Below are 12692 nucleotides of genomic sequence, written 5' to 3' on the forward strand. Positions count from 1 at the left end.
TCAAAACATATTATTACATATTATGCTTATTTATACAACGAACATAATATTCTCACCGTTCTATGGACTATGGTAAGTCAGTATTGACTCAAAAGTTAATTGCAAATAACAGTTATATTATAAAATAGGCATATTAGATATTGTATTATTAATTAAACATTAATAACATAATACAATTAATTCAAACTACCATATTACTAATAGGTAGTAAAGTTAATTACTTTAATAGCAATGTAAATAATAAATCATACAATTAACTTTACAATAATAATATAGGCTGTCAGGCCGTTTTTGCTCAGAATCGTTTTGCAAATGCAATGATTTGTCACTGAAATCAAATTTAACACACACATTATAGTGACTCACTCAATGATGAGGTAAACACGACACCTTATACTGGTATACACGTAGGTACACTTGACACCTACACTTTACTGCAAAGCAGAGATTTTGCCTATTTTCATCCTATTTTTAGATAATAATATACTTACTTACATAAAATTAAGGTTGGGCATAATCATTGTACAAGACATAATATTTGTGGGTACCTATGACCTAAACAAACAAATTTATAATTGATTTCAAAATGTAGAACAGAACACGAAAAATGAAGGCCTTTTAATTCTGGCATTAATTATATAATGTATTATTCATTTGGAAACGCGATTAAATATTTGCATTAGTTTGTTTACAGTCTTTAAATTATAAAAAAAAAACTGTTAATGGAACAATTGAATTATTAATATCTTTAGTTACTAATAATAATAATCTTATATCTAACTTATTATACGTACTATTTTAAAAATCACCATGATTAATTAATTTCTTAGTATACTCATATAAGAACTGTTGTCTCAAGTCTCAACTATTCATAACAAGCTTTCAGAAACAATCATTTTAGCATATCATACTGTTGAATTTTTAATATCATATTTTTACATATATTTATAGTATATTTTTTATTATGTATGTTGTGTTAAAAATCGATGTATGAAAATAAATTAAAAATAATAATTATTATTAATTATTAATATATAGACTATGCAAATAATAATAATAAAAAAAACAAACAAATGATAATAGATTCCAGCTTTGTAAACTCTCGTTCGATTTATGACAATTGACGAAATGACTTTTATAATTAGTTTGCTAATAATATAGCACGAATAATCATGGTTATTAATATCGTTTGTACGGCAGGATTAAAACATTCAAACCATGTCCTTAAAAAAAAATAAAAAAATGGTAGGACCCAATAGCTTAGAACAATTTGTACAAAGAGCTTTGAACCCGAGAGGCCGAAGACCGTGTCTAATATTATACGCATCGATTACTGCATAGTTCCATAGTGAATCGTGGAATTTATATAATTTATTGTAATATACCTAATAATAATGGTATGTTATTTTCACACTCGAAAAAATATTTTAAATTAAAACTGAAGAATTATACATAAGTATCATTAATTATATAATAGGTTTTTCGTGTAATATCTGTACCTATGTTCTTGGTTTCATATCTGTATAGATAATAAAACAGGAAAATTAAAATTGAGATTATGAACCGACATTAATTTAAAAAAAATCTTGTACGCCTCTAATTTCTTGGTTATTACTTATTAACTGTCGACAATTTATTAAGTTATATTATTAAAGATGAGAGTTCGGTAAATTGTACGGGTAAAGTACATTTTAACTACGTTTTTTTTATTGTTTTAAAAATCAAGTGAATCCCTCAGTTGAATGTTTCTATTATAGAGTAATCACTTTTACTTTGTTACTACACTGTACAACATGTCAATATGTATAACTATGCATACTATGTTTACACATTTGCAATGTACAATTTTACTTTGTTTATGGGAAAATTGTGAAGGATACATTTATATAATATTTAGGTACACACTACACACTACATGTTTAATAACAATTTTTAAAAGGTAAAACGTTAAACATGATAATATAATATTGCATTTACTTTATTTGAAATTCGGAAAAATAATTACACCCAAAATGCTTACCTACAAACCGAATTGTACCTAAATAATACATAATGTACGTATATTTCACTGGTATAAATTCCACATACCTATGTAGCTCAAGGGCGTGCTCTGAGAAGGGGGATGTGGGTATCATATCACACCCTTTGCCTTATTTTTGCCAGACAAAATATAATATGATAAAGCGATGAAAGTATATTTACTGCTATTAAACTTGATTTGAGAATAATCAAAAATGTATATAAAAAAATCTGATCACTGCTCTAGCTATAATACTTTATTACAGATCACTGATTATAATAGTTTAATAATTTGAGGATTTGCTGAATTTTTATTAAATCTCTACGCCAAAATAATCGAATGTACACAAAACAACGTTCACAAGGTTCAAGGTTGTAATATTATTTGGATTGTATTTTAATTTCAAATGTTTTTAATTAAATAATAAATGATGCGTATTCAAATATTTTGATAATTACTTAATTGCATGCATTATAATTTATAATTTATAGAGCAAGCATATCATTTTGTCGTATGCTAATATAAATCATGATTCAATATATAATATATGTTATCTGAGTATATATATATACCCTGGATTTAATACAATAGTTTCAATATTCAATTAATATATAATATTAATATACACATATAATTAAATCAATTATTATGAAATCTATATAACATCATGTGCATTCCAGTATAGCATGAAATTAAAAAATGTTTACGCTTAATAAAATATTCATTAAACTGATTGGGTACATGAATTATTACATAATTTTATTATATTAACTTGTTATTGAAAACTACTTTACTTTGGAAAAACATTTGTTTCTAATTGTAATTATCTTAAAGTTAAGTTTTACAACAACTTTGATTTTAATATGAAAACTAAAAACATGTCAATTACCCCGACATCTACGGCAAGGTCAAATAATTTACTAAATGGAATATCATATTATAAAAATCATTTTTTAGATTCCGAGAAAAGCACAAAATATTTTGATTTTACAATGATTCTTTTTCAAACGGTTTCCAATGAATCCTTTTTCGCGTAGGAGTGCACAAATAATAATTATATTTATATTGTCCCACGCATAAAATCTTAAACCGTCTCTGGTACTATAGGGACAGATAGTTTTTCTTTTTTTTTTTTAGATAATATTATAGGATCTAAGCAAATCATATCTGCGGATAACCGATAACTATTAAACTCATAACATACCCACTTGCTTGCATTTTTATCCACATTCAGGTAGTTTTTATATTTATTTTTCACTTTTTGAAAACTATTGAGAAAACGAAAAAATAACCTCTTCAGCCAAGTGCCATTCACAGTAGATTTCAAATCTTTGTAGGTAAGTGGTATATTCTCAGTAAACAATAAAATTATTACCTTACTCCGTTGTTTGCTCAGAACCGAGTATCCTGGTATCCTATTATCATGTTAAATTGTTTTTAATATTTTTTCATAATATATCCATTAATATCATGTTAGTTAGGTATCATATAAAAACACATTATTTAATTAAAAATGATTATCATTACACTATTTTTTCTTTGTAATGTTTTTTTGTATTTTTTTCCAACTTAACATACAAACAAAATACTTAGACACTGCAAACGAATAATATTTTGAGCATTATATTATACATATTCTGAAATACATAGTATTGTACGAACAAGACAAATAATAATTAAAATGTTTCGTAATATAATAAATAGTTTGTAACTGTTTTTAAAGATTACAATAACTAGAGTTTTAATCACAACACTTAATGAGCTTTAAACAACAGAAACGAAATATTATAATATTATATAAAGATGTAATAATTAACTTTCTAAACTTTATACTAACTGGACAAACTATTTGTATAAAAAAAGTTTTATATTTCTGAGTGGGATTCGGTTTTCGACTTTTTAACGCTGTTGTAAGTTCGGGTTTTTAAATTGTATACCCTTATTTGTTTAAGAAATAATACAAATAAACTATGAAAAAATAATAATAACTATTATACGACTAAGATAATAAATTTTAAAGGAAATAGAAGCAGATGAAAGCCAACAAATAGACTAGAGGACAGAAATACATAATAGGGAATGACGTTGGAGGTGGCGTGGGGGAGCACTATGTAAGTGTAGCCGTACTAGTGTAGGACTGCACTGTTGACTGCTTAACTGCAACACCATATAGTTAGGAGAGAAGTACGAGACCATGGTAAGGATGAGAATAATAAGACATACCATTTAGTTGATATGATCTACAAAATATGTGAAAAACTATTTGGTTATGTAACTCAAAAGCCGATAGCCGTAGACACTAGAAATCTTCACCAAATAAGTATATTATCATTTTCTACAAATGGTTTGATTTTCAAAATATTGTCTACATGTTTTTGAGCAGTAAAAAAGATTTTAAAACATGTATTAGTCTGTTTTCCTTTAGATATCGATAAAAATAGTGTCGTTCAATCAAAATGCTCAAAAATGTAATGCAAGGTTCTTTCTAAGTAGTTATTATAGTTATTTAAAAATATTAAAAATGCAGATTTTTTTTATAAGCACTCCAAGTTCATATTTAAAAAAATATTGTCTAACGAAAATGTCTAAATTATTTTATAGTTAAACATTTATCAAATGTTCGATGTTCACAACTTTAAGAATTGACAATTTAATACAAGGTTCCTCATACCTACTGTAACTGAAACATTTAAAAAATATATAAACACAATTTTTTTTTTATAAATACTTGAAGTTTAAAATTGGATGATAATATAGATATCATTTAATATACTTGGTAGTTGGTATGTAATATAAGCTGAGCTGACATACTGTTTTCACTCAGAATCATGTTACGTCTATTCAATGATTTATCATTGAATTTAAATTAAACACATACGATATGTATTATGATAACCTACTCGGCTACATATAGATGCACTTGACACCTACTGGCTACTGTACAGCAGAGAGGTTACCTACCTATACTTTTCGCCTTCTTCAATTTCGTATTGTTTTGGGACTTAGTTGACTTTTTACAGTACAATGTTCTAAGTAACAGCATTAGTGTTTGTAAATAATGTTCACTGTGCATGTGATAGGAGGTACAACGTGTCATTATTTTTTTTTAATTATCTTATTTTTGTTTATAAGTGATAAATGTAATATTTTATAATTATTATAGTTGATTCGAATCAACCAAATAAAACTTGCCACAATAATGTGTGTTTAAAACAAAATAAATGTACTTACTAAGCCTTCGTAAATGTAGTTAAAAACTTTAAATATTCAGAAAAAGAAATGTGTCATAATCTTAAATGGAATTTCCACATAAAATTTGCAACTAATAAATAAAGAAAAATGTCATTTAAAAATTGAACCTTGATATCTTAGAATTTATAAGAAAACTTGAGCATTAATAGAATCCATAATTAACTATTTTATTTCTATATGAGGAGGTGCATATGAAATAATAAAATAATTACAGATCCATTAAAAAAAATACAAAATATTATTTTAAAAAAAAATGTTATAATGCTTCAGTACATCACATAGTTAAAAATAAAATTACTTTAAAAACTTACACTGACATCGTACTACAAGTAGATAAATATCTAATATTAAAGTACCAACTATGCACAAAATATTAACACAATCCTCATACTTAAAATATGTCAGTCTAAAAACGTGCAATTTATTACCATTGTAAATTAAACAATGCAATTTAAGATTCTTAAAAAAAAATTACACTTTGGCTATTAGGTACAAGAACAAAATATAGACAGACTCATAATAAATGTATGTTACTATTGGATTATTTTTTATATAAGTGATTTTAGTAATTATTGATAATTTTAGTTTTATATACATATATTGTATTATTTAACTATTTTTTATGTAGTACTACATTTTAATACAATATTATATAAAAAATAAAAATAAATGTATTTATTTGTATTGATATTTTAGTTATGAGAGAAATGTGTATTGCAAATTGTAATAATTTAGTTTACATTAACTATTTAATGAATTTATGTTTCAAATTGTAACTCATAGGCCAGCACACGAACTCAATGGGGACCATTATCTTCTTGAATAATAAATAAGTACCTAGATTATATACTACTTACGGTATTTACCACCACATATAAATAAATTTAAGTAGGTAAGTGAGTTTGTTTTGTTCATAATATGGCCCAAAAAAAATGCAATTATACAATGAAAAGGCGTACAGTTGTTTAAAATGTATATAATATATATATCTATATACCTATGTATATATATATATTTCTTAATTCATCTATATTTTTAAGACATTTTTCTATTTTTCCGAATTTGGTAAAGATTTCGTTATCAATTTTATCTTTTAAAAATTAAAGGTATAAACTCCTGCAAAACAAACATTACATCTTATTATATGCATACACTATCGTTTAAGAACACATTAAATTGCCTTACCAGAATTGTTAAAAGTTTATTTAAACAATTTGAATTACTATTTAACCTAATTTATAAATCGTAAAGTGTGTATAAAACCTTGTATAGGGTGATTAAAAAAAATATTCATTCCATCATGATGATATAATATGCGAAGTAGGTATTGTATTCTTGTAGAATATATTTTAATTAAACGTACTGTATATTAATCATGGTGATATGCTAATGATTTATTTTTGAATACCTTATTAATTAAAAAATATATTTGTCTTGTTAAAGTTAATTAACTTCACAGTAGTCCGTTCATAGTATAAAATAGGTACGTGCAAACAATTATGTCACGAACCGATTTCGTTATTTTTAAAATGACATACTAATTAGAACCGTGTGTTTAAAACACCATTAAATCTTCGAAAATGTAATTTTATGCATAAATACCTACGCAACTATTAAAGGCCAATAAAAAACCTCGAATAAAATACAATGTCTGTTACATTTTACTTGATCGCCTTTATAAATTATTATAATGTATAGACCACCCGCAGTTACTTAAAATAGATAAAATTATTATAAGAAAATATACTTCAAATTAAAAAATAACAATGATTTACAAAACCTTAATTTAATGAAAAAATGCACTTCATGTGGTGACTAAAATATTTGGTGTACTTTTTGCTATGACTCAGAATTTTTAAAACTCAGTCTTTGTAAGGTCTGACAGGTGATAGGTGATAAAAAAAATTATACATAGAAGTTAAAAGCTTGTCATAACTCATGAGCAATTTTCCTTTTTTATGATTCTGATTTAATCTGGTCTTAGATCAAGAAATAACTTATAATAATAATAATTTTACTTGTCAATAACAACAGTAAGACATGCATTAGTATTACAAGAAAAATATGAACATATTGGCAATTCCCCATCAAGCATAACTTGTGATAGGGGATAGTGAGTTCATAATCTATAATATACATCAACTAAAAACTACAACAAAACAACACAAACTACAACAACAAAAATGAATATTAGCATGTTTACAAAATAAATATTAATACCTAGTTACATAAACTAATACAGTTAGACAAATAAAAAAGAAACGAAAGCAAAAATATAAATATTAAAATTCTTTGATGCTCATATTTTTTTAGTGTAAAGAGTGTAAGTAATTAATTAGTTGTTTTTAATTTACCTTTTTGATATGACTTAAATTGGTATTAACTTTCATCACATATCAATTACAAAAAAATAAATTTTTTCTGGCCGAAGACTGTTTTTAACTTAATTTATTTTAAATTGGATAATTGTTTAGATCTAGTATTGTCAACATACATAGAGTACATATAGTGTAGCTGCTGATGTACATTTTTAATAATTGGTGTAAAATATTTCGTAAAATATTCATAAAAATGAAATCATCAATAAAACATCGTGAGTCTAGTTTATCATATTATGTTTCAGAATTTATCTGATTAGAAATATTACTACTGACATTTGCTAAAATTAAAAAAAAAATTTTTAAAAATTCAGCAAAAATAGATTTTTCATTATCTAAATTATCTACATTGTTACATATATACTATTTAAAATTTTGATTTTTATAGGTACATTTGAAAGAACGACTTTATGAATAAATTCCCATGATTTATTGTCAATGTTCATTTTTTATTTTATTATTGAAGAACACATTTCTTGCTCGTTGAATTAACAATTGTAACAGATTTCTGAACCTATTGTAAAATTATATACAATCAAGATCAAACGGCAGATAACTTTGAAATGTTCAAATTCGTCATCAAAGGCATGTTCTCATATACCACCCTCCATAAAAGATCTTATTCGTCGGGTAAGTAGTAAGTACTTGTTTTTAAATTCGAAATGCCACATTTTTCTATAGCTTAAGTTTTGTAATCCTTAAACATGGCATCGCATCGAATATTATGTATAAACTTTAAAACTTATCAATAACTCTTTTAAATATCTACACGAATACCTAGATTGCTTTAAAAGGACTGTAATCTCTTACCACATGCATTTAACAATTGTAAGGTACCTTATATTCCCAAACCATTGTTACATACATGATGTTTTTTAAGTTTTCATCATTTTTAAACCAGGTCCAATGGAGACCTGCCCTTCTAAATGAGTATTCCAAAATTTGACTGCAAATTTCCCCCATAGTTCCCCTCTTTATATGGCCCAGTGTGTGAACCACCATATATGGCTTGAAAAACGAAGCTACGACCCTACTCGAGTATCAAGAAATCTATTAATATACATTTTATTGAAAACGGTCCAGTAGTTTTTTGATCTTTAGAAGGCAAATAAATAGAGAAAGAAGAAAGAAACATTCATGTATATATACATATGTATATACATTTGTCAGCGCCAAATCTTCAAGCATTTTTTTTCATTGATAGCAGTTTTTAGATACATTTTTTAGTATTTTTAGGACAGACGATGTACGTTCTTCAGGTGTGGAATAAACGTTGCGGACAGAATGGCGTGAACAGCGTAACAGAGTGTAGAATATTCTTTATATTTGACGACATACCTATAATATTACCATTTGTCCAATGATGAATTCCTTATACAATGCTTCGCGGTATATGTTTACAATTTTTGTTTATCAGCTAACTTATACTTTACAGCCTACAGATAATAAATAATAATTTATGGTAGTAATAATAACCTAACCTAACCTAACCTACTACGTACTATAATGACAGTATAATGTTTCAATACTTCCCCGTATTAAACGTACATGGTGTATGACATGGATATGATATGATTTTCATTTAATAATCAATATTTTATTAGAGACGGGGAAAATATCGAAGTACAAACTTTGTTTATACCTGCGTCTACCTGTAATTAAAATTTAGGTATCATCGTACATAAGGAAAATGGATACGCCATATATGTGCAAAAGAACGAACTAACGAACGTCATAGTGGGTACCTTTGAAACCGTACTTACACGATTAGTAAATTAATTATATATTGTATTGCATTTATGTGGTGTTGATTGTGGACGATTTTGAAGTAGATATGGATATAAGCGACGTGAAGGTCTATTATAATAAATTGACGAAAACGCCCGATGTGTTGGTTTGTTGTACCTATGTGATGTAACAATATAATAATATAATATGTGCACCACGTGAACACACACACACACACACACACACACACACGTGTTTGTTAATATCGTGCTGTACGTCCACCGCTGTGTTCGAAAAGTTTTCTCTTCAAAACCCGAAGGTAACATTTCGTTAATATACGTATGGACGTTAAAACAATATGTGTATACAATGATGTTAACAAAACTGGCAAGTTCACCATTTTTTTTTTTTTAACTCGTTAAGTTGATAATATAGAAAAATGTAATTTAAGTTAAAATAACGGAACGGGCCAACGATAGAATCCTAAATATAGCCACTAACAGCAGGTAACAGAAACTGTTAATTTTTAATTTTTAATCAGATAATTATTTAACAGACTACGCCACAGACGTATTCCCTTTAAACGTCCAACTGGTCTACCTGATAAGTAGTGTTATTGTTGAGAGATTATAGTTTCAACTAATGTGTTTGTGTAGGCTTGCAATTTTCTATAGGAACCGTAAATTTATATAAAGTTGTATTGATAAACGTTTCATTTTAATTCCTATTGAAATACAGATATAACACTTCGGCAGTCCATAATTTAGTATTTAAAATGTTAAAATACCTACATAACACGCATCTATTAACACTGCAGTTTACAAATAATTAAAATATTTGCTGTTATTCTTGCATAAAACATTGTGCCACTCGGTAATCAAATTTTGGCGTTTAGATAAAAATTACTTTTTTTTGCACTGATATTTTCTATTACATATTTTTGAAATGTATTAATTATTTATTAAAGATCTAAAGATATGAAAATGGATAATATTTTATGATTATTTGGGTAGCCTAACTCAAATATGACGTTTAAAGTCTTAGTTTTTCGTTTTTTTTAATAGTTTATAAATTAAAGTATATACAAAAAATGCATTAAAAACAAATTTTATTTTTTTTAAACATAATTGTCTATAGTACAAGATAGATAAAAAATAAGTATGTTTTTAAAAAATGTATATTACGTACCAATAAAAAAAATGATAAAATATAATTTTTTAGCCCATCCTATTTTGTAAAACAAGAGTTTTTACAGTAAACTTTTCAGAGCACTTATCAGATTGAATATTATTAATTATAGCCAATTACAGTTTTATTGATGTAAGTATGTAATTATATAATATTTTTAACAGAGTGCTGAGTTTAACAGAATGTATTATTTTTATTTTTGTGTTTGTACATATTTTATGTTAGAAATTAATAATTAATATACTTAAATTTTCAACTTTGAGGGTGGTTTTTAATAGCAAAAAGGATCTAGTTGGTACTTTCAGGTAGCCTGGAATAACTGCCGAGTACTTTCCAAAATAACAAACTACAAACATCAAAAAACAAAATGACTTAACAAAAAATGAGAATATTTACACAAAATATATAGATTTTGAAAAAATTGGTTTTTTTTTTGTTATACGTAATTAAAAAATAAATAATATTTTTTTGGTATAATAAAATGTGCGAAATAACTTTTATATAATTTGTAGACATTTTAAATTTTAAAATTTAAATTTTTTTCGTTTTATATATGACAAAATTGTTGTATTTGATTAATACCATTTTTCATTTTAACAACAAATGTTTGAAAATAAAAATACAACATTCACGCATAACATTTTTTATTTACATTTGTTTTGATTAAAGCCCCATATTTTTTACGAGCGATTGATGTTTACATTTTAATAACATATTATTGTATAATAATAATTTTATTGTGATTCAAAAATCTTATTATTAAGCTGGTGCTTGACATTTTTTGTCACTTTACGTAACTATATTTTTTTTTATTCACTAAAAATAATTACATTTTCGAAATATATTCATTGCAACCTTATGATACTGTTCTAGAGTCCACCTGTATTGCCATATAAGTCACCTAGTCTATTATAAATCGCACATAGTTATAGTTATCGATTAATATTTATTTTTCCAAATAATAGTTCAACTTATCGTATCACTAATTGAAAAATAAATTACAAATTGCAATCCATGTATGTAATGGAACGTATCCTAATAGACTCACTGATCAATGTAGAGCCTAAACTATATGGTTTTGACATTTTGACAAGACCTATACCCTCGCACCACCTTGTAATAGTATACACTAAGAATGAGTTTTCCAAAATTCACATTTTAAAGAGGTGCAAACCAATAAGAATTTTGAGATTCATGTTGGAAATCGGAAATTTTTATTTTGTTTATAAATGGTTGCTATTGGTTACAGAGTATAAAAGTAATAGTAGAAAAAAGTATTTTTTTTATTGTACCTATATATTAAATGGTTGACATTGGTTACTCGTAAAGATGTGGTAAAAGCTTGTATCAAAACGTCGCGTTTAATGAAACTACCTATACCTTATCATTAGGTTTGTACCTAGCTTTTATTCTCAAAAACCACTCCATTTATTTTAACAAAAATCTCAGAGATTATTTTTAGGTGTACGAGGTGCGATTTACTTACGCTCTAACTGAGATACACTTAAAGTATAGTGTTGTATTAGCTGTTAAATTTATACCAGGCATTGGTTACAGACGATTTATAATATATACCTATTATAAATTATACAGTGTCATGTGTGTTTATTTAGTGCGTGGTGCAATGTGCGCATACATGTATAATATACATATAAAATCCAATGTTTGTCTGTTTGCTTATCCTTTATGTATTCCTACGCTATTAATCCCATCCCCGTGAAACTTTCGTGGCGGGCTTTATTCACCCCAAAAAAAAGGTTTCTAAACTGCTACGAACAAAATTGGACAAATACAATGTTATAGGTACGTAATACATATTGTGTATGATGAGAATATAAGATTTCATGATAAGCTTTGTAATCTATTTACGTACGATCGAAAGTATGTCCGATCGCGATGAAACTTTGTGAAGTTGTTAAGTACACTCACTCCAAGGTTTCTGACATATTATATAGAGTTGGTGATTTTCAATGGCACCTAAGTGCACGGAATCAGCTAGTTACTATGATAATATTAGTATAAATATGGCATAATATATATATTTTTTTTATAAATCTCTCTCTCTCTATATATATATATAGTTATATTACAAATATCACTCATTCACTCACTCATTGGTCACTCAT

The sequence above is a fragment of the Myzus persicae genome, unplaced genomic scaffold (assembly GCF_001856785.1).
Source record: "Myzus persicae strain clone G006 unplaced genomic scaffold, MPER_G0061.0, whole genome shotgun sequence".
NCBI classification, from domain to species: domain Eukaryota; kingdom Metazoa; phylum Arthropoda; class Insecta; order Hemiptera; family Aphididae; genus Myzus; species Myzus persicae.